Below are 24,704 nucleotides of genomic sequence, written 5' to 3' on the forward strand. Positions count from 1 at the left end.
CTCAAGGCGGACAAGACATCTTGTGTCTCAGTACGCGAATGACCAACCGATCGATCCAACCGCCAATGACCGTTGCCCGAGCAACTTGAGCAGACTGGCGGCGTAACACATAGTAGCACTCCGTACGACAGACAGACGCTGATTGCCCCACACTGACCCGGCTGACCAACTGACTAGACTCGCCGGCTCAGACTCATTCCGACTGACTGACCAACTGACGAGCTCATAGCGCCCCTTAAATGCACATGAACAAGCAACCTTTCCCCTTTCCCACCAGAGGGAGACACCAAAGCTGCGAATGCCACAGCGGCGCCACCGCCAGAAACGGAGGGCGACTGCTTCACACTACGCGCTGCGGCGCGCTCTTCAAAACAGCAATTTTTACCATGGCTCAGTCATCCCGTACAAAGTTCTCAATTTTATAAGGTTTTGGTCACGTATATTGTGGGTGGAATGCGATCTGGATCGTTGCGCGGCCGTAAAGAGTGTGCCATGGCTCGCTCGTAAGAGGCACTGAATACTGGAAACCGCGGCGAGAAGTAAACAACTCGCGCTCGATGTCCAGAACATGTGGGATGCAGTGGACGTCTGCACTTCACGGCTGCTTGAGCCGAACTGCGCCACTTGCAGCACCCGGCGAGGGTGTTTGTTGCAAATGCGCGGACTGTTTCTGCACGACCCCTGGCCGAGTAACGTCCTCACCGATCCCCAACCTATCCGCATCATTTTCTCATAGCTCGCTACTCTGAGATTCCCATAGGATGTAGGACATACTAGTGGATCCATGCTGAAGAAGGTGGGGCCACTGCCCGTCAAGGTGAATCAGTTTTATGAATGTACAGTTTGAGTTCTTTCGGACACCTCCGAAAGAACAGACACCACAAACTCATATAGGCTACAATAATATCAATGTTTTGTTCCACATATGCTTGTGAACAATTATTCTCTGCATTGAAAAGTGATAAGAAATCTCTGAGAAAATAGCTGTTTCATAGTAATCGAAACTGCATGTGCTGCGTCTACAGCGCACAGAAATTACACCGAACACAGAAGCATTTTGAAGAGGAGGAAGTGCAAGTACACAAAGAATCCCAAACTTTAATATCTTCGTTTTTGTGCAACATCTCACAAAGCAAACCAAGGAAAATACAGAAGTATGCTCGTACATTAATAAAGATGTGTATCTTGCGTATATTTTTGTTTATTCGTTTTATTTTTAGGAAGAATATTTCATTTACCGTGGTGATTTTCATGCAGCCTGACTGACGAACGTGCGACGGGAACTGTTGTGTCCCCCATTCAGTTCCTTCCTTCACCCTAGACCCTGCGTCAGTAGTGAGGGGACCAAGCTCACCGTGCTCCGTGCTCGCGCCCTGCTGATCACAGCTGGCCCCAAGAACTCGTTTGTTGTAAAGTCCTCGCCTAGTTGATGACGCTGCTCGTAGAGGATGGAATAGCTGAGGCGCACATTCAGCATATGACAGCCGCGGAGACAGCACCACCCGAACGCACGGCGACAAGGAATGCTCCTACCGTCTCAGCTAGGAGCACTGCTACTCATTCCTGCAAGCCGTGTCATGACAGGAGGAAGGCTCCCGTTATATAGCTACCTGTGGAAACACCAGCTAGCTACAGCATGTAGCAGTCTAATTTACCCCTGGCGGTACAGTGCCGCATTGCAACGTACTAAGCCAGCGCTACTGCAGTGCCCGGTAGCGGAATTACGTCGGTGGCAGGCCCACACACCCGTTGGCTAGTTTCAAAGGGCTGCCGGAAGTTGATGCTGCAACAACACGAAACTAAGTTTATACGTATCACTGACAGAAATAGAACGTGGAGATGAATTACGTATCAAAGAATTAAGAGAACACCTCAACTCCAAAAAAAGTACAAAAATTTACTGGTATGGATGTTACAAACGCTGAACTGCTAAAACATGATTTTATTAAAGCATTCGATAATGTTCATAGGAATAATCTGTGGAAAATAATGAGGCAAAGAATGTATCTAATACACGGGGCTTTAATTTTGAATGTAAATAGTAGTCTAACACAGCCTACAGCGACAAAGAAGTAACACAAGGGTGAAGAACTCCACCCATAGATCTTTACATTCACTTAAAGATTTTAATAGGAGGGAACTAAGATTAACAGTAGTTCCTGCTTGCATTGTGTTTTATGTGCAGACGACGCCACATTGCTACTGGATAATTAAGCTGATCAACAAAGAAGAATACACTTGTTAGGTAAGGTTTGTGAAGAACATCATTTAGCCGGCCGAGGTGGCCGAGCGGTTCTAGGCGCTACAGACTAGAACCGCGCGACCGCTACGGTCGTAGGTTCGAATCCTGCCTCGGGCATGGATGTGTGTGATGTCCTTATGTTAGTTAGGTTTAAGTAGTTCTAAGTTCTAGGGGACTGATGACCTCAGAAGTTAAGTCCCATAGTGCTCAGAGCCACTTGAACCATTTTTGGACATCATTTGACGATATCAGAAAACAAGACAACATCAATGGCTTTCAAAGGGAAATATCCTGTGCAGAGAAAAATTTTGATCAACAATAGACCAACAGAACAGTCCCAACATTTTAACTACTTAGGTTATAACGTCAAGTATGAATAAGATGAAGATATCGAGAAGAAATTAGCAAAGTTCGGTAATATATGTGGAACGATAAACTGACTCTAAAAAATAACATGAGGAAAGAAACAAAACTGAAATTTTATAAGGCAGTGGCAGTTCCAACGGTTTTTTTAAGTAAACGAATCGTGGGTTGTAAGTAAGCGTCAAGAAAGTCGCATAAAAACAACAGTGACGAAGTTTCTAAGCACAGTAAAGAGACCCACAAGAGCCGACAGATTTCTAAATTCGGAATTTAGGGAAAACTGATTATATTTAAATCCTCGATAAAACAAAAGAAAACGGGACCAACTGGAATGAGCATCTCGAAAGAATGAGCGGAGAATGATTGCCTCACCAGATAAGAGAATTCAAGCCAATTGGGAAAAGAAGTCAAGGAAGACCGGGGAACTGATTGGTACCGAAATAGGCAAAACAAAAATGGCTTAAGGCTTGAAGTGAAGATGATGATGGTGATAACACGCAGATAGTGCACATGGTTATTCCTCTTAGGTTGCCTCGAGAGCTGTATTTTCTGGAAAGGACATCAAGTTACAGAGTTCAATAATAAAACTTACCAAAACCTCAAAAATTGAACCCTGTACTGAACCGGATAATTGTTAGGAAAAAGGAAAAGGATACCTGTACAGTAAAAATGTTGCATCTACGGCACATGTGTAGTGATTCTAATACCTCTAGGTTAAATGAGAATGCAATGTACTGTAATGTAGTTGTCGAATATCCTCTGGTGATTTAAAGCGCAAGGCAATTATAATTCCTAACAACAGATTAATTAATTGACGTAACTTGAAAACTATACAAACATCACCTATCACTAAACGCTATTTGCTCGCCTTCAGGGATTTGCCACACTGTAAAAAAGAGAATCGAAGCATTTGAGATGTGGTGCTACAGACGGATGTTGAATATTAGGTGAACTGATAGGGTAAGGAATGAGGAGGTTTTGCGCAGAACCGGAGAGGAAAGGCATATGTGAAAAAGGACAGTACAATAAGACGTCTGTGAACATATCAGAGAATATCGTCCATTGTACTAGAGGGAACTATAGGTAGTAAAAGCAGAAAATAAAGACGGAGATTGAAAGACATCTAGCAAATAATTGAGGACGTTGGCTTAAGTGCTATTCTGAGATAAATAGGTTGGCAAAGGAGAGTAACTTGTGGCGAGTAGCATTAAACAAGTTGACCAAGAAAGGCAAAGGTCCCGAGTTCTGGTCTCGTTCCGGCATAGAGTTTTAATCGGCCAGAAGTTCCATATCAGCGCACAAGACACTGCAGAGTGAAAATTTCATTCTGGAAACACTCCCTGGCGGTGGCTGAGCCATGTCTCTGCAATATCCTTCTTTCCAGGAGTGCTTGTTGAGCAAGGTGCAGCAGGGCTTTTATCAAGGTTGGAAGGTAGGAGACCAGGTACTGCAGAATTAAAACTGTGAGGGCGCATACTGAGTATCGCTTGGGTAGCTCAGCTGGAAGAGCACAAGTCCGCCAAATGCGAATGTCCCGATTTCGAGTCTCGGTCTGGCACACAGTTTTATTATGCCAGGAAGTTTTTTTGCTCACAAATCTTAATGCGAGGAAAACATTTCTGAGAATGTACGTTTGGAGCACAGAATTTTAGAACGTTGAAAACTAAATGGACTGATACGGAATGTGGAGGTACCACAGCCAGGGAATGTTTTCAGAATGAAATTTTACGTACTTTAGGTTTGGTATCAGTAGACTTTTTTTGCTATATTAATCTGCCTTTTATTTCCTCATTCCTTCGTCCACCATGGTTCTTTTGCTTCCAAGATAGAAAAATTTATTGATTTTGTCTACGTCGCTATCATCGATTTCGATGTTAAGTCACTCGCTATTCCCATATCTGCTACTTCGCATTACTTCAGTCTTTTTTTCCCAGCTAATCATTTTCTTAAAAGAGGATGGTATGTGTTTCATAGCAGCCGGCAAGTCCACAAGGACGGAACTGAGCGCTTCGCGCCCGACTGCCTGTCGGACATACAACCCAGTATCTCGAGAACCAAATAAGATATAGTTCTACTCTCAATTTTAAACAAAATTTCGACATATCACGTACATCTGTTTCACTACAATGAATAAGCTAAAATCACCATACGTAAAGCTTACATAATGTGTTTGTACCTCTGCAATTTCTTCAAATTTTCGTGCAATGTTTTACTGAATACAGCATGCTAAGTATCATGGGTAACGAAAAGAAATTCAGTTCTTTATAGAGTGAAGATACGATTGTGTAAGATCTGAAAAATCAGTTTTTTTACTCCTAATTGTTTTCGAAAAATCGTATGATAAGTATTTCATATCGGCCAGAACGCCATCTCTGAGCACAGGCACCAGCATTTGGCGTGGAGAACAGTCATAACAAAAGAAGCCTCAGCACGGTATGCAAAGAGCTTGCCTGTAGCAGCAAAAGAGTTAGTTACCTCAATTTCTCAATAAATGTTTAGTTGTAAGTACGTCATACTGTTTAACCTAAGTGACGATAGAGTCTTATTGTTGTCCCTTGAGAGTGTGGCATTATACCCTTCAATCAATTAAATACGTACTTCTCACCATATACCTACCGTACTTTTTTTGCAGTTTTTTTCCACATTCAGAACCTTTTATTTCCGAAACCCTCCTGCAGTCAGCAAACAAACCACGAGTGTTGCTTCAGTCACTTACGTCTCATTTCGATAGCGAATGAAGCATAATTCAGCGCTCTGAATAATTAGTATGTCGGGTCATTTACTGCGACACTGTTTCCTATGAACCCGATGACCTTTGGAGATCACTGTGACCGTTCTGCGTTAACGCCTCTGTCTGATAGAGGCGACCAGTGACTATCCGCGGATGGGTGAATTGGCAGCGTCGTGCCGGCGACAGGAAGCCACGGGCTGCCCGCCGCCCTGCAAACACTGCGCGCGTTAATCCGGGCCGCCGGTGGACGGTTAATTAAGCTAAACAGCGGCCGCGGCAAAGGGCAGCCGCCACTTGTTTACCGCCCGCTGAATATTCATCATCCGCTGACACGGCGCCGCCGCCGCCGCCACCGCCGCAACCGCCCTAGACCAGGGGCAACGCGGCCACGCTGCGGGCGCCCAAGAAGCCACCGGTGCGCCTGGGAGAAGTATTCTCGGGGTGACACAGGTGGTGGCGACAATCTATTATTTTCATGGCACTCATAAAGTATGCCAAAAAATCTACACCTACATACACAGTGCCGGAAACGAAAAGTAGCACACCGTAATAGTGGTTTCCAGTTCATTCAAGATTTGTTGTTGCAACTGTGCATATGGAGTAGGTGAGTGATTCTGAGTACTAGGAATCAACCACGGGTCATACATCCGTATTATTACGTGGTGTCTCCCGGGCGGCAGTGTAGGTGCCGACTCTGGTATCCAGTCGATCGTACAGACGGCGAATACTGTCTTGTAGTACGTAACGCCGCGCCTGCTCAACCTCTCACGTACTTCCATAAGAGTTATTGGCTGACGAATCACACGAGCCACTTCTCTGGCCATCACATGCAACATATGGTCACCTGGAAACAAATCCGAAGATCATGCTAGCCAGGAAAGCTGCTGCACTTGTTGGGCAGTACATTGAGTTTCGCTGCCAATGTGTGGGCGAGCTTTATACTGTTGGAGCAACATCTCATCTTCCTGTAGCAAGACTGGCAAAATACCATGTCTATAAACATTTTGCACGTACCGAGCGCTGGTTAGCGTCCCGTTCAGGAACACCGAGGGTGGCCACAGTTGCAATTATTGCACACGAGACCAGTGCGCCTCGGACTAATGCACTCTACGAGGCAGCGCTTATCAGGGTTACGTTGCACGTGCATACGACCATCACTTTCGTGCAGGCAGAATCTGCTTCCATCCATGAAGACCATTGCGCGCAATTCCATCCTCCAAATGATCCTATGACGGCTTTAGTCGATCCGTGGAGGTCGATGCTGTGGCGTGAGTGGTAGACGGGTTAGACGTGTGGCAGTCCCACTGCTAACGACAGTTACTCTTGACACGTCTGGACTCACAACCCTCTTATCTGTGCTGTGGTAGCTGCACGACCTGCAATTGCACCCTTACAATACGACAATCATGTCGGGCGTCTGTCCCGCATGGACATCCAGAATCTCGTCTTCGGGTATGAGAATGTTCACGTGACCACAGACACCAGCGTCGATGTACAACTGACACAACACTGTGCCATTCGGAAGGCAACAATTTGATATCTTTCAAAATCCCTCAGTGGCTGTAGGATGGACGAATGCGTCTCCGTGGCATGGTAGCCTGCTTGCTTCTTACGTTCGCAGTGTACCGAACCTTCTGGCTATGAAATGGTAGAAAAAAGACTCACTGATAGCTACGACACTATGCTCTCTACTAGTGTACGACGCTGAAAACATTATCAGTACATCTACTACCCCCCAAATTGCATATACCCGAATCGGATCTAAACGACTTCGTCTTTATCCAGATGTAGTAAATTTTTTCAGGTAGTCTAAATCCATACTCTACAAAATTGTTTCAAATCACTCTAAGTACTATGGGACTTAACATCTGAGGTCATCAGTCCCCTAGACTTAGAACTACTGAAACCTAACTAACATAATGACATCACACACATCCATGCCCGAGGCAAGATTCCAACCTGCGACCGTAACAGCAACGCGGTTCCGAACTGAAGCGCCTAGATCCTCTCGCTCACAGCGCATACTGTACAAACCAGAGTGAACGACAGAGGGTAATTTCCGTAGTACTAGTTATAAAGGATTATTCACATTTCATTCTCATCTGGAGAGCGGCAAAATAACTGTTTCAATACTCAGCACACCCTGTTTATTCCAATATTGTCCTGGCGATCCCTACGGGACAAATACATAGGTGGTTTTAGCATAATCCTAGATTCATGATTTAAAACTGGTGAGAAGTTTTGTAAGTATATTTTCTTCAGATATTCTAGACTGTGTCGCACTAGTCTTTTGTAAAATTCGCCCTGTAGACTGCTTGCACATCGTTAGTATCCTGTCAGTGACTCGCAGTGATAGTTTCAGAATGTTACAAACCCAATTCCAGTTATGACTCATGTATATAGTACTAAACTGAAGTAGCATGAATGGCTGGGCGGCCTGTAAGGGCTGCCTAATTGGAAAGGTTTTCCTATCACGTTCATCAGCAAGCTGAGTTCCGCCGCGAAGCGTAAACTGTGTATGTAAAAATTACTGATAAGTGTAGGTGACTGTAATGGCTGTATGTGTAGTATGAGTCGTGTTCGTATTGGATACAAAAAGAGAAGGGTGAACCCTGGTGTCGGCACACAGTCTACTCCTCACGTATAACACCAAGGTGGTGTCGAGCTTAACGTCAGCATCCGATGGACGGATCACAATGAACACTATTACGGGCTTTCACTTCACGAGACACTAAGGAGACGTTTGCAACTTAATCCATGACACTGACGCTTAGACTGGTTATCAAGTACTATACACCACCACTTCTCCTCCTCTTTCCGACCAAATACCGATACCGAATATTTCATCCACCACCAGGATTCGAACAGGCTTGAGTCGAGCGCCACCGCCCCTGTGTGCGTTAGCGACATCGGCTGCAGAGGCAAGTAATTTTTCAAACTGCTCAGTATTACATTTCTGAACATTTAGAGCAAGTTACTTGTGAAGAAACGGTCACTATTTCAAAGTATCATTTATTGTTCAATAAATCATATTTTGCGATCGTGACCGTCTCACATGACTGTATCATCATAAGTAAGATTGCTGACTCTTCCAGTCATATTGGTTGAAATAATTTAAACCAAGTTTTTGAAAGAAAATTTCGCCATTTGACTATATATTACTGTCCTTTTATTATAATATGAATTAATGGTAATTTACAGTCATACAGCGAAAAATGTCGTTCATGAAGTCCAGCATGACTGTGGTCTCCCACGAGGATTATTAATTTAAGGCAAGTGACCCATTATTGCACCACTTTGAAAACTTGTCAAGATGAAACTGAAAATCTGTGCACGACTTTTTAAGGCAGTACTTCTGTATAAATATCCGCCTCTCTAGCTGCGTGGTCACCATGGCTGACTACCACGCTCGAGATCACGGGTTCGATTGCTGATACGTCCAGGATTTTTTACTAGTTGGGAAGACTGATACGGAATGCAATCAGCCTCATGATGATAAAAGAGAAACTCCTCGACTGATTAGTAGCCGTTCAATGGTCTAGAAGCCCGACGACGACAGGGAGAGCGATATGCTGAGCACACGCCCTGCGTATCGTGTCTGGTGACGCTGTTGGCAGAGGATGACACGACAGGCGGTCGAGCACGATTGGCCAGTCCAGACCCAGAACACGTAGCTGAACTTCCTCGCAGATAGTTACATGATAAGCAAAAAGCCTAATATTACTATCAATATTCAGAATGAAATTTTCACTCTGAAGCGGAGTGTGCGCTGATATGAAATTTCGTGGCAGATTAAAACTGTGTGCCGGGCCGAGACTCGAACTCGGGACCTTTGCCTTTCGCGGGCAAATGCTCTACCAACTGAGCTACCCAACCACGACTCACGCCCCATCCTCACAGCTTTAATTCCGCCATAACTCCGTCTCCTACCTTTCAAACTTCGTAGAAGCTCTCTTGCATACCTTGCAGGACTAGCACTGCTGGAAGAAAGGATATTGCGGAGACATGACTTAGCCAGAATGAAATTTTCACTCTGCAGCGGAGTGTGCGCTGTTATGAAAGTTCGTGGCAGAATAAAACTGTGTGCCGGACCGAGACTCGAACACGAGACCTTTGCCTTTCGCGGGCCAGTGCTCTTACTATTAGTATGGTCTGCAAGACCATTATGATACAACATGAACGGTAACGTTCCCAACACACACTTTCCCTTGGGCACTCCCGAATCTGCTCCTGCATCTATCGTCATATCTCCAACCAACAATACATGCTGCGTCCCCACTGCCAATTTTCCCTGACATGACTGTACGTTCGACTATAATTGTACATATGGTACTAAATCAAATGCTTTTTGTAAATCAAGAAATAATGCATGTAGCTAACTGCTATGATTTACGGCTTTCGGAATATCACGTGAAGAAAGAGCGATATTTTCGGAATCCATGCTTGTAGGAGAGGAGGAAATCATTCTGATCGTAATACTTCATTCAGGACTCAATCTGCTCTATGAAATAGTCTGCTTTATAGATCCGCCTTCCTTATTAGTGTTATGTCTTTGTCGTTTCAGCCAAACATAGTGGCTTGACTTATTTGATTGATCTACTTACATATATTTGGACACTGAGCAACCCACTTGACGTTTTACCACTATCTGGTCTCCCCTTCCCTGTCTCACTAGCTAATGGCGCAGGTGAAGAATGATTCTAGGTAAACCTCTGTTTTAGCTCTAATTTCTCGGATTTTCTCGTTTGGAGAATTTCTCCAGACGTATCAGTGGGGAAGTGATATGTTGCCCGTCTTCCTGGAACGTATTCCCTCAGAATTTCAGCTGTAAATTTTTCACTGATGCATACACCTCTCTTCCAACGTCCGCCACCTGGGTTTCATGAGCATCTTCGCAACGACCTCGCTGTCACAACATCTAGAGTACATCCGACGTTGGTGATGATGTTTAAAATGTCTGATACTTCATGTTAAACATCAAGAAGTAGGTGACTAAATTCAAAGGTAAGATTACTTGTTTTTAAGATGACTACAAGTAACCGATATTCGAACGCTATGTAATTTTCATCACGTAACAAATGGACTGCTGTTTCCGTAGGTGACTGTTTCACCTAAGTGCTCACTGCCTAACAAAACAAGTGAAGATCTCAGAAAACATGGTAGGGTGTCAATGTAATTTCGTACACACACACCCCATTGACAGGTAGATAAATAATAATTCTCTGTGGTAAATTAGTGTTCGTGTTTACTGTTGTCACCGGGCCTAATACAGTATGTAAGCGGCCTCAACAGAGTCAGGTGTTGATGGTGAGCGATTTATGTGAAGGTCACGGAGATTCTAAGTATGTGTTAGACAGTATCATATGCAGCTGACAGTGCTTTAAATGTGCTTCGTTGTTGTTCTTCAATAGGATATCTTGTCGAATAGTGCAATAACAAGATGTTTTTTCGGTGTGTGGGGGGTGGGGGGGTGGGGGGGGGGACGGCAGGGGGCATTCGGATGCGACGGTGGAGTGAAGTTGCACTTCTGACCACCACAATGGTATTCGGCACCAAGAGCATCGTAACTAGGTTCACTTCATCATCGTATGCTGCAAGTGAAGGAAAGTATGCACTGGCGTTATGACCACCTTCTTAATAGCTGGGATGGTCACCGTAGCACGGATAACAGCGGTGACGTGGCTCGGCACGGAAGCAATGAGGTCTTCATAGGTCACTGGAGGGTGTTAGCACCACACAAGTCACCTATTTCCAGTAAATTCCGAGGAAGGGGCCGACGAGCTCTGACACCGCGTTCAATCAAACGCCAGAAGTGTTCGATCCGGGCTAGTATATCAACTCAAACTCGCCACTGTGCTCCTCGAATCATTATGTCACACTCTGGGCCTTTTGAGTGACGTATTATTTTGTTGAAAAATGCCATTGCCGTCGGGCAACATGATCGTCATGAAGGGGTGTACGTGGTATGTAGCCAGATTACTCCTTGGCCGTCACGGTTCCTTGAACGCCGCAGTCGCTAGTTTGTCTCCGCCCCGCAGTACAGATGTCGAGGAACTGTTCTCCTAGAAGACGACGGTTTCGTGCCCTCCCGTCGGCATTATAAAGAAGATATCGGGATTCATCAAACGATGCAACCCTCTGTCACTGCGCCAACGACCAGTTCCGAGAGTCAAGTACCGATTTCTGTTGTAGTTGTTGATTTCGTGGTGTTTATATCGGCAAACGTATGGGACGTCGTTTGAGGAGGCCCAGCATTACGAGCGTTCGGTGCACTGTGCGTTCAGACGCACTTGGACTCTGCCCAGCATTAAAATGTTAGTTCCGCCACAGTTCGCTGCCTGTCCTGTTTTACCAGTCTGCCCAGCTTACGGCTCCGACATCTCTAATGAGCCGCGCGGGATTAGCCCAGCGGTCTAGGGCGCTGCAGTCATGGGCTGTGCGGGTGGTCCCGGCGGGGGTTCGAGTCCTCCCTCGGGCATGGTTGTGTGTGTTTGTCCTTAGGATAATTTAGGTTAAGTAGTGTGTAAGCTTAGGGACTGATGACCTTAGCAGTTAAGTCCCATAAGATTTCACATACATTTGAACATTTTTTTCATCTCTAATGAGGGGTGGCAGCCCAACCCCACGGCGTCTAGACGTGGTTTCACCGCAGCACTCCTCGAACACCCTACAGATCGTGCAGTTTCCGAATTGCTAATGAGGATCCTCTGGCCATCACAATCTGGCCTCGGTCAAACTCAGATATAAGTAGATCGCGCGCCTTCCCCATTCTACACACAGACAGTACATTCACTGAAACTACATGCACAGTGCGTGTGTCTGACTAGCAGTAATTCCTCGCCACGTAACGCTGCTGTCGCCTTGTCGGGTTTGTATCGGGAGTAGGTCGGTGGTCATAATGACATGGCTGATCAATTTATACTGTATGGGAAAACAGGTATTCCAGCATAATTTCACTTTTGAAATGTTCACGGGTTATCAGAATACGCTGATACACCGAGGAGGTTTCGTATATTGGCGCTACACGTACAGCTGACTGAATCACGTTCATTTCTGCAAATTAAGTAATACTAACAGAAACATACAGTGGCTGGAGTAATAGCTGTTCCATATGAACTATTGGCGCAGAGAACTACTTCATTCTGTAGCAAAATTCTTTTGATCCTTACACAAAGAAATTGTTTCATTATTTTGTTCATGTGGGGGTCCACAGCCTAGACGCAATTTCTGAACGACAAAACCATTTTAAACCACCACTGAGAACTGTGACATCCTTTGTGGAAAAAAGAAACATTATTTTACCATTTATTACGTCACAAAACCGACCAGATTTGGTCTTTGGCCATTTTAAAATTCAGACCATATACGAAGATTTTCGGTGTTAGTGTGTGGGAACAAGTATCTGTTTCCAAGCAGGGTTAAATCGTTTGTAAATATGACACATATATCACCGACGCAACTTCATCTGACTGTGGCCAATGACCTAAACTGGATAGTAACCTCATGTAATACATGAAGCACTAAATGTGATCTTGTATAAAGAATCTGACTGTCTGCTGTGGGCATCTGAAATGATTCTATCATCCAGAAACAGTTCAATGTAAGAACAAACTGTATAGCCTTCAGTTGGTTTTCCTGACAATAATACGGTCAGGGGCCGGCCGGTGTGGCCGAGCGGTTCTAGGCGCTTCAATCTGGAACAGCGCGACAGCTACGGTCGCAGGTTCGAATCCTGTCTCGGGCATGGATGTGTGTGATGTCGTTAGGCTAGTTAGTTTTAAGTAAAGTTCTAGGGGACTGATGACCTCAGATGTTAAGTCCCATAGTGCTCAGAGCCATTTGAACCAATACGGTCAGACGTAGTGAATGCTCTCTAGGAAGGGAACTGTGTCTGTCATCAACGTAGTCTTTCAATGATTGCTTTTTCATTTATAAATTATTTAATAAAAATTCTGCAATTACGCATCTGGTCTTGTGGGGACTGTACAGACTGACACAACAGTATTACAACGATATGCGTCCATAGTTGAATGGTCTGGTAGTGTGATTGACTCAACGAGATTGTAGAACAGAATTACAGTGCTGTTAAGAAATATACCTAGGTTATAGTTCATTTACAGAGTCCATTGTCGCTCCTGAGGACAAATAAGGGACTACTGAAGAGTAATAGTTGCGTTGAGTTCTAGGGGTATCCGGTACAGCAGTAGTCTATGAGCTACTCCAGTAATGCCATTGATATGCTACATGGTGGGTATAGTACCAGTCCATAGGTAGGTTAATATCATACGGAAAGATATCACCTGGAGATTAGTTCATCGTATTAGTGGTTTCAGTTTTGGGTCTACTTCATCTATTTCGTTGTTATATTTCTGAGACCACTTTTCCAACCTTCCAATCCAATATTATGCTCTGCCTTTCTCTATGCAGCGATTCCTTTAAACCACAATTTATAAGCATTCGATCCATTCTCTTTTGGCTTTCACAAATGCAAAGTTTTTCTACGTTATAGGGGTACAGGAAAATATAGAGAGGCCCTAAACAGTAGATAACGCTCGAAATTAAGTTTCATAAGAACGGCTGCACGATGAAGATTTCACTTTGTCTGATAGTTGATCAAACATTAAAAGCATTGCTTGCCACAGAAACGTTTTGGAACATGCAATGCTCAGCCAAAAGCAATTGTTTATGGTGTTCCAATGCTAAATGTCTGATTTATTTTGGAATTCACCTTATTAATCATTTGTCTTTTCATTAATTTTACGTTGTATACCACTTCATCTCTGTCATACAAGAATCTCTTCAATTTTGCACACCCGTTACACCCATCATCTCAATATCCGTAATTCCAGATTTTTAGTTTAGCGTGTTGAGTTTCCTTAATTCGCACTCAACCACATCACAGACAATTCAGTTTACTTAATTTTGCAATTTTCCCGTTGTTTAGTATTGGCTTCTGCGAGTTCGACTGTGCTGACGAGAAACGCAGTCTTGACTTCTGGCAGTCTGTTCTATGTGGTCCCCTTACCCTGATCATCTTGTGTAATTTAGATTATGGATAGTAAAATTCCTCAGCTTCTGCCATGATGTCTTCGACAGTCTCAGTTCTTAGGTCGCTTTTTGCTATGCGTTTCACGGAATACTTATCTGTCGTAGAAATCACACACATAGAGAGATCGCAACGTATCTCTAAGAGGTAATCTGTGCTAATGAAGCTTAAATGGTGAAGAAACATTATGTATCGCACATGAAAGAGTCCACCGTCAGATATAACACACGTTAACGATAAGTTTTCATGTTTGGAGCCAATCGCTGACGTTCTGGTGTACATATCGCCAGCTGTTATGCATGATAAATTTTGCGATCGGCCCATTGCGCTGTCACTATTTTTTTTAAGCACTCGCAACTAAATAGGAGTTGAAGGGCCAAGGGTTTGCCGGAACAAACGTATTACACGAGGCACTGCTCGTACAGCACCTCGTATATTAGCAACATGTGTCATAATTCCGTTGAAATAATGCCTGTCATTTGAAAATCTCTTGCGATCACGCGAGACATTACAATTTTGTTCACACATTTTCAGTTTCCAACACTCCTAAAATGGAAACTGAATGCGACAATGATTTGGGAGACAACTGGAGGTTACGCCTTTTTTGTGTGACGTCAGTCTTCTGGCTGGGATGATGCGGCCCGCCACTATTTCCTCTCCTATGCCAACCTCTTCATCTCAGATTATCACTTGCGAACTACGTCCTCAGTTTTTTGCTGGATGTATTCCAACCTCTGTCTTCCTCTACGGTTTTTGACCTCTGCAGCTCCCTCTAGTACCATGGAAGTATTCCCTGATGTCTTCACAGATACTTTATCAGCCTGTCCCTTCTCCGTGTCAGTATTTTAGATTTATTCCTTTCCTGTCCGAGTCTGCGCCGAATCTCCTCATTCCTTTCCTTATAAGCCGACCTAATTTTCATTATTCACTTGCAACAGCACATCTCAAATGCTTCGATTCTCCACTGTTCCCGTCATTACCTGGAAAGGCTGAATATGTCAGCGTTTTGACAAGGGGTCTTGTCTAAATTAAGCGAAGTGCTTTTGTATCACAGCACAGGCCATTATTAGTTTGTTTTTTTTTGTCATCAGTCTACTGACTGGTTTGATGCGGCCCGCCACGAATTCCTTTCCTGTGCTAACCTCTTGATCTCAGAGTAGCACTTGCAACCTACGCCCTCAATTATTTGCTTGACGTATTCCAATCTCTGTCTTCCTCTACAGTTTTTGCCCTCTACAGCTCCCTCTAGTACCATGGAAGTCATTCCCTCATGTCTTAGCAGATGTCCTATCATCCTGTCCCTTCTCCTTATCGGTGTTTTCCACATATTCCTTTCCTCTCCGATTCTGCGTAGAACCTCCTCATTCCTTACCTTATCAGCCCACCTAATTTTCAACATTCGTCTATAGCACCACAACTCAAATGCTTCGATTCTCCTCTGTTCCGGTTTTCACACAGTGCATGTTTCACTACCATACAATGCTGTACTCCAGACGTACATCCTCAGACATTTCTTCCTCAAATTAAGGCCGGTATTTGATATTAGTAGACTTCTCTTAGCCAAAAATGCCTTTTTTGCCATAGCGAGTCTGCTTTTGATGTCCTCCTTGCTCCGTCCGTCATCGGTTATTTTACTGCCTAGGTAGCAGAATTCCTTAACTTCATTGACTTCGTGACAATCAATTCTGATGTTAAGTTTCTCGCTGTTCTCATTTCTACTACTTCTCATTACCTTCGTCTTTCTCCGATTTACTCTCAAACCAAACTGTGTACTCATTAAACTGTTCATTCCGTTCAGCAGATCATTTAATTCTTCTTCACTTTCACTCAGGATAGCAATGTCATCAGCGAATCGTATCATTGATATCCTTTCACCTTGTATTTTAATTCCACTCCTGAACCTTTATTTTATTTCCATCATTGCTTCCTCGATGTACAGATTGAAGAGTAGGGGCGAAAGGCTACAGCCTTGTCTTACACCATTCTTAATACGTGCACTTCGTTCTTGATCGTCCACGCTTATTATTCCCTCTTAGTTGTTGTACGTATTGTATATGACCCGTCTCTCCCTATAGCTTTCCCCTATATTTTTCAGAATCTCGAACAGCTTGCACCATTTTACATTGTCGAACGCTTTTTCCAGTTCGACAAATCCTATGAAAGTGTCTTGATTTTTCTTTAGCCTTGCTTCCATTATTAGCCGTAACGTCAGAATTGCCTCTCTCGTCCCTTTACTTTTCCTAAAGCCAAACTGATCGTCACCTAGCGCATTCTCAATTTTCTTTTCCATTCGTCTGTATAATATTCTTGTAAGCAGCTCCGATGCATGAGCTGTTAAGCTGATTGTGCGATAATTCTCGCACTTGTCAGCTCTTGCCGTCTTCGGAATTGTGTGGATGATGCTTTTCCGAAAGTCAGATGGTATGTCGCCAGACTCATATATTGTACACACCAACGTGAATAGTCGTTTTGTTGCCACTTCCCCCAATGATTTTAGAAATTCTGATAGAATGTTATCTATCCCTTCTGCTTTATATGACCGTAAGTCCTCCAAAGCTCTTTTAAATTCCGATTCTAATACTGGATCCCCTATCTCTTCTAAATCGACTCCTGTTTCTTCTTCTACCACATCAGACAAATCTTCACCCTCATAGAGGCTTTCAATGTATTATTTCCACGTATCTGCTCTCTCCTCTGCATTTAATAGTGGAATTCCCGTTTCACTCTTAATGTTACCACCGTTGCTTTTAATGCCACCAAAGGTTTTTTTTACTTTCCTGTATGCTGAGTCAGTCCTTCCGACAATCATATCTTTTTCGATGTCTTCACATTTTTCCTACAGTCATTTCGTCTTAGCTTCCCTGCACTTCCTATTTATTTCATTACTCAGCGACTTGTATTTCTATATTCCTGATTTTCCCGGAACAAGTTTGTACTTCCTCCTGTCATCAATCATCTGATGTATTTCTTCTGTTACCCATGGTTTCTTCGAAGCTACCTTCTTTGTACCTATGTTTTCCTTCCCAACTTCTGTGATGACCCTTTTTAGAGATGTCCATTCCTCTTCAACTGTACTGCCTACTGTGCTATTCCTTATTTCTGTATCAACAGCGTTAGGGAACTTCAAACGTATCTCGTCACTCCTTAGTACTTCAGTATCCCATTTCTCTGCGTATTGATTCTTCCTGACTAATGTCTTGAACTTTAGCCTACTCTTCATCACTACTATATTGTGATCTGAGTCTATATCTGCTCCTGGGTACGCCTTACAATCCAGTATCTGATTTCGGAATCTCTGTCTGACAATGATGTAATGTAATTGAAATCTTCCCGTATCTCCCGGCCTTTTCCAAGTATGCCTCCTCCTCTTGTGATTCTTGAACAGGGTATTCGCTATTACTAGCTGAAACTTGTTACAGAACTCAATTAGTCATTCTCCTCTTTTATTCCTCGTCCCAAGCCCATATTCTCCTGTAATCTTTTCTTCTACTCCTTCCCCTGCAACTGCATTCCAGTCGCCCATGACTATTAGATTTTCGTCCCCCTTTACATACTGCATTACCCTTTCAATATCCTCATACACTTTCTCTATCTGTTCATCTTCAGCTTGCGACGTCGGCATGTATACCTGAACAATCGTTGTAGGTGTTGGTCTGCTGTCGATTCTGATTAGAACAACCCGGTCACTGAACTGTTCGCAGTAACACACCCTCTGTCCTACCTTCCTATTCATATCGAATCCTACACCTGTTATACCATTTTCTGCTGCTGTTGATATTACCCGATACTCATCTGACCAGAAATCCTTGTCTTACTTCCACTTCACTTCACTGACCCATACTATATCTAGATTGAGCCTTTGCATTTCCCTTTTCAGATTTTCTAGTTTCCCTACCACGTTCAAGCTTCTGACATTCCACACCCCGACTCGTAGAACGTTATCCTTTCGTTGATTATTCAATCTTTTTCTCATGCTAACCTCCCCCTTGGCAGTCCCCTCCAGGAGATCCGAATGGGGGACTATTCCGGAATCTTTTGCCAATGGAGAGATCATCAAGACACTTCTTCAATTACAGGCCACATGTCCTGTGGATACACGTTACGTGTCTTTAATGCAGTGGTTTCCATTGCCTTCTGCATCCTCATGTCGTTGATCATTGCTGATTCTTCCGCATTTATGGGCAATTTCTCACCCCTAGGACAAGCGAGTGCCCTGAACCTCTATCCGCTCCTCCGCCCTCTTTGACAAGGCCGTTGGCAGAATGAGATTGACTTCTTATGTCGGAAGTCTTCGGCCGCCATTATAGAGCCACCATAAATGTTCAGTTCCAACCTGAAACTCTTCTGAAGTCCTGAAGCTTCCCAAAAACCTCGCTAGTAGAGAGATGATACCGTCTGATGGTTCCATCACGTGAGCATGGTATCTCGAAGATTTTTATGGACACCAACCCTTTACACAATGAGTTTTTGCAACACAGTTTAAACGCCTTGGTGGGGTATCCCTTTCTCTCCTGTGTCCCTGTCTCTACTGTTACCAGAAACACCTAACAGGTAATGGGTCAGTGCCGCTATATGTCTGCCGCACACCGATTTAGGCTCTCAGGCCCGTGTTTCCACGTGAACGGTGAATCTGTGCCTTGATTGGCGAGATGTCGAGGGCACCTTTTCCGTGGCGCAATAGAGAGTGGTTAGGTGGAAAAGGAACTGGTCGAATTTTTGTGTGTGGTCTATAACGCAATTATCAGCAAATTTTCTGATAAAGTGCCTTGGTTCGCGTGTCATCACAATTTCATGTCTGGTTTTAAGGCGCAATTCCGTGTCCTGTATCGAGCAGAGGAGGCTGTAATTCTTTGACCAACGGTTTTTGCAACCGTGGTTTAGGGGCAGCGACTTTCATTCATCATCAAAACGTCTTCGGTCACGCTTTCGAATCTCGTGGCTGCTCAATTTTTTATTAACAACTAGCAACTAGCATTCCGGCGTAAGGAGTCACCCCTCATTCTGCCAACGGCCATGTCAAAGTGGTCGAAGTAGCGGAAAGAGGTTCAGGGCACTATCTTGTCCTAGGGGTGGAAAATCGCCCCTGAAGGCGGAAGAATCAGCAATGACAAACGGCATGGGGATGCAGAATGCAGTGGAAACCAGTGCATTAAAGACACGTAACGTGTATCCACAGGACATGTGGCCTGCAATTGACGAAATGTCATGATGAGCTCACCATTGGCAAAAGATTATAGAATAGACCCTCATTCGGATGTCCGGGAGGGAACTGCCAAGACGAAGAGTACCATGAGAAAAAGATTTAATAATCAACGGAAGCTGAGAAAGTGGTAGGGGAACTAGAAAATCTGAAAAGGGAAATGCAAAAGCTAAATGTAGATATAGTAGGGGTCAGTGAAGTGAAGTGGAAACCCGTCAGGGTAGCAGAGAGCGCTAACACGCTGCTTCCTCGACTCGGCTAGGTGCGCTGGCCTCGGGTCGAATCCGCCCGGCGGATGTGGTTTTTAGGCGGTTTTCCACGTCCCGCTAGGTGAATACCGGGCTGGTCCCCATGTTCCGCCTCAGTTACACGGCTCGCAGACATCTGAACTGTTTCGCACTATTCCATGGATTACACTCGATGCAGACAGTTGGGGTACACTAATTCCATCCCGGTGGGTTTGGGGTGGCGGTAGGAAGGGCATCTAGCCACCCCTTAAACATTAACATGCGAAATCCGATTAACGATGGCTGACCCTACGTAACTGCGGGACAAGGCTCAAGCGATATATAGAATAGTGAAGTGAAGTGGAAAGAAGACAAGGATTTCTGGTCAGATGAGCAGAGGATAATATTAATAACAGCAGGAAATGGTATAGTGGGAGTAGGATTCGTTATGAATAAGAAGGTAGGGCAGAGAGTGTGTTACTGTGAACAGTTCAGTGATAGGGTTGTTCTTATCAGAACCGACAGCAAATCAACACTGCCAATGATAGTTCAGGTATACATGGCGACGTCGCAAGCTGAAGAACAAGAGATAGAGAAAGTGTATGAGGATATTGAAAGGGCAATACAGTACGTGAAGGGATATGACAATCTGATAGCCATAGGAGACTGGAATGCAGTTGTAGGGGAAGGAGTAGAAGAAAAGGTAACAGGAGAATATGGGCTTAAGATAAGGAATCGGAGAACAGAAGGACTAATTGAGTTCTGTAACAAGTTTCAGCTAGTAATAGCGAATACTCTGTTCAAGAATCACAAGAGGAGGAGGTATACTTGGAAAATGCCGGGTGATACCGAAAGATTTCAGTTAGATTACATCATGCTCAGATAGAGATTCCGAAATCAAATACAGGATTGTAAGGCGTGCCCAGCAGCAAACATAGACTCAGATCACAACATAGTAGTGATGAAGAGTAGGCTAAAGGTTAAACCGTTAGTGAGGAAGAATCAATACGCAAAGAAGCGAGACACGGGAGTACTAAGGAATGAGGAGATATGGATGATGTTCTCTAAGGCTATAGATACGGCAATAAGGAATAGCTCAGTAGGCATTACAGTTGAAGAGGAATGGACATCTCTAAAAAGGGTCATCACAGAAGTTGGGAAGGAAAACATAGGTACAAAGAAGGTAACTGCGATGAAACCACGGGTAACAGAAGAATACTTCAACTGATCGATGACAGGAGGAAGCACTAAAATGTTCCGGGAAACTCAGGAATAGAGAAATACAATATGCTGAGGAATGAAATAAACAGCAAGTGCAGGGAAGCTAAGACGAAATGGCTGCAGGAAAAAAGTGAAGATATCGAAAAAAATGATTGTTGGAACGGGAGACTCAGCATACAGGAAAGTTGAAACAACCTTCAGTGACATTAAAAGCAGGAGTATTACATTAAGAGTGCAATGGGAATTGCACCGTTAAATGCAGAGGAGAGAGCGGATAGGTGGAAAGAATACGTTGAAAGCCTCCATGAGGGAGGGGGAAGATTTGTCTGATGCAATAGAAGAAGAAACGGGACTCTGTTTAGAAGAGACAGTGGATCCAGTATTACAATCATAATTTGAAAGAGCTTCAGAGGACTTAGGATCAAAAGAGGCAGATGGCATGGATAACATTCAATCACAATTGCCAAAATCATTGGAGGACGTGGCAACAAAACGACTATTCACGTTGGTGTGTAGAATGTATGAGTCTTATTCTTGTCAGCAAATTGGGCACATGAGCTGTTAAGGTTATTGTGCAATAATTCTCTCACTTGTCAGCTTCTGCAGTCTTCGGAATTGTGTGGATGATTTTTTTCCGAAAGTAAAATGCTATTACGCAAGACTCATGCATTCTACATACTGAAGTGATTACTCGTTTTGTTGCCTCTTGCCCCAATGATTTTAGATATTTCGATGGAACGCTTCTATCCCTTCTCCCTTATTTGATCTTAAGTACTCCAAAGCTCTCTTAAATTCTGAACCTAATACTGGATACACCGTCTAAATCCACTCCTGTTTCCTCTTCTATCAGGTAAGACATACATCCCCTCTTGCTCTGATACATGCCCTCAATGTACTCTATTCACCTATTCGCTCTATCCTCTGCATTTAACAGTGGAATTGTCTTTGCATTATGTCATAACTTCCCTGCAGGTCCTATTTACTGTATGTCATTTCTCATGATTTGTATTTCTGTTCCTGAATTTCCCTGAACGTTTTTGTACTTCCTTCTTTCATCCATTTACTGAAGTATTTATTTTGTTACCCATGTTTTCGTAGCAGTTGCCTTCTTTTCACCTACGTTTTTCTTTGCGACTTCCACGACTGCCTTTTCAGGGATGTCCATTCCTCTTCAATTGTACTGCCTACTGAGCTATTCCTTACTTCTGTAGTTATAGCCTACGAGAACTTGAAGAGAATCTCAGAATTCCTTAATACTTCCATAGCCACTTTTTTGCCTGTTCATTCTTCCTGACTAATATCTTAAAGTTCAGCCTACTCTTCATCATTACTATATTGTGATGTGAGTCTGTGTCTTCTCCTGGGTACGCCTTGTTATCTGGAATCTGATTTTGGAATCTCTGTCTGACCTTGATATAATCTAACAGAAACCTTGTAGTGTCTCCCAGCTTTATCCAAGTATACCTCCTTCTCTTGTGATTCTTGAACAGAGTATTCACTATTGCTGGCTGAAATTTATTACATAACATAATTAGTCATTCTCATCTCCCATTCCTTGTTCCAAGTCCTTAATCTCCTGTAACCTTTTCTTCTACTCTTTCCCCTACAACTGCATTCCATTTCCCCCATGACTGTTAGGTTTTCCTCTGCCTTTACATACTGTATTAACCTTTCATTGTCCTCCTATACTTTGTCTATCTCTTCAACTTCAGCTTATGACGTCGGCATGTATACCTAAAATGTCGTTATTGGTGTTGGTTTGCTCGTCGATTCTAATACGAACAACCCTATCACTCAACTATTCGTACTAACCCACTCTGTGCCCTACCTTCTTATTCACAACGAAACCTACTCCCTTTGCGCTGTTGACATTACCCTATACTCATCTCACGAGAAATCCTTGTCTTCTTCTCATTTCCCTTCGCATGACCCCTACTATATCTAGCTGAGCCTTCCGCGTTCAAGTTTCTGAGATTCCAAACCCCAACTCGTAGAACATTATTCTTTTGTTGTTTACTGAACATTTTGCTCAAGGTTACTTCCTCCATTGGCTGTCCCCTCCCAGAGATCCGAATGGGGGGTTATTGAAGAATATTTTGCCAATGGGGAGATCATCATGACACTTTTGAATTACACACCACATGCCCTGTAGGTACATATTATAGTCAGATATCATTATCTATTTTGTGATTGTGAATTCTGGTGTAGGAACTCCACCCGCTACCGACTTTGTCAGCTGCATCTCAGCACCTTTTGTACTCACTCTATTTAAGAGTACGTTTTGTCATAAAATTTTATACTGTTTTTTCCGAAAGCAAAACTGTGTAATCACACTGTTTAGTAGACATGAGTACCTGGAACCTTTTTAAATTAATGTATGTGGGAGATAATGTAATTTAAAGTCTATTACGTCATGTCCACTTCAGATTCACAATTTGGGCCAAAATTATTAGATAGAGTCAGACTGCACTTGCGTAAAGTTTTACGTTGGTGTAGCTGAAGGGTCGTTCTGCCACGCAGATAGCTTCCTGACAGAAGTAAAGAGTGGTATCCTACATTACCCAAATAAACTGAGATTGAGCCGTGGTGGCTAATTTCATTAACGTTAACGTTTAGCTGGCATCTCACCCGGGGACGCAGATTACTCCCTTGTGCGGTTATCGCTGTCTCGTCTAGCCTTCAAAAGCGGCCGCTAGAATCGCGTCTAAATAGAGAGGCCTCCGAAAACAGAGGCCGTCAGTTGCCGGGACTTTTAGCACAGTTTGTGGCCGGGAGCAACATACTCGCGGTGCGGATCGGAACGACGTCTTTTCCGGGTCGTCGTTAATTCTACTTCGCCATTACTGGGCAGAAGGTAGAGGTCTGGTTCGTTTATGTTGTGCGCAACTCGTTGTTTTGCTCTGTGCACCGATTTTCCGTTCCGCAAGCTATTTGAACAGATGTTCGTGTTTATGTTAATCGTGTCCTCATACACGCCTTGTTACATTGCGCTGTGATTTTAGGAATAGAGTATCGCCCCGTCGGCTCTATGTGATTTTGAAGTAAGTTTTCTTAATCTGCTGGCCAGCATTCTCTCTCAAAGGATTGCCATGGATAATGTTTTTATGGTTACGTTACATGTCCATTGACACGCATAACTGTACCGGGGGCCTAAATGTTACTAGTTGTTCTCTTTTAAAGCGTTGTTCTAAAGTTCTGATGCAAGAGAACAATTTGTTCTAAGTTTTCATACTTGTTTTCAAGATGTTCCAGAAGCTGGTAGGCTCTCTGGTATTACTATTATCCAGCCTTTCTAGGCATTTTATGAGGTCTGTCTAATGGTAAGATCGTAGCGAGTGTTTAATATATTTCTTCCTGAAGAAATTACAGCTCCCTTACTGTAGTACTGCTAGGGAAGCTTATTTCCTGAGGCGTATCAGCTTACCGGAAACGCTCTGTAAGTGCAATCATGGTTAAACCGTAACTTTACTTATAGTATTATACAGTCAGACCCTTACCTTCCTTGTTTGTTAGCAGCACTTACGAAGTTTCTGGGGGAGTGTTGCGTGTCGGCAGCTTCATGCTGCGTAGGCCTGCCTTCATTGAGGCCGTGTGCACAGCTTCGAGCATTTCCTACCGCGAACTGCAGTATGTTTGCAGTTGCGCCTCCTGGCTGTCTGTGCTCGGGTTGCGTA

General features: G+C 43.7%; 1 non-coding gene across 1 annotated transcript; it reads right to left on the minus strand.

Moving 5' to 3' along the window:
• Positions 1-9,137: 9,137 nt before the first annotated feature.
• Trnas-cga (transfer RNA serine (anticodon CGA)) lies at positions 9,138-9,212 on the minus strand. The gene has a single exon. It is a non-coding gene; the product is annotated as a tRNA-Ser (tRNA).
• Between the last annotated feature and the right edge of the window lie 15,492 nt (positions 9,213-24,704).

The sequence above is a fragment of the Schistocerca nitens genome, chromosome 1 (assembly GCF_023898315.1).
Source record: "Schistocerca nitens isolate TAMUIC-IGC-003100 chromosome 1, iqSchNite1.1, whole genome shotgun sequence".
Classification (NCBI taxonomy): Eukaryota; Metazoa; Arthropoda; class Insecta; order Orthoptera; family Acrididae; genus Schistocerca; species Schistocerca nitens.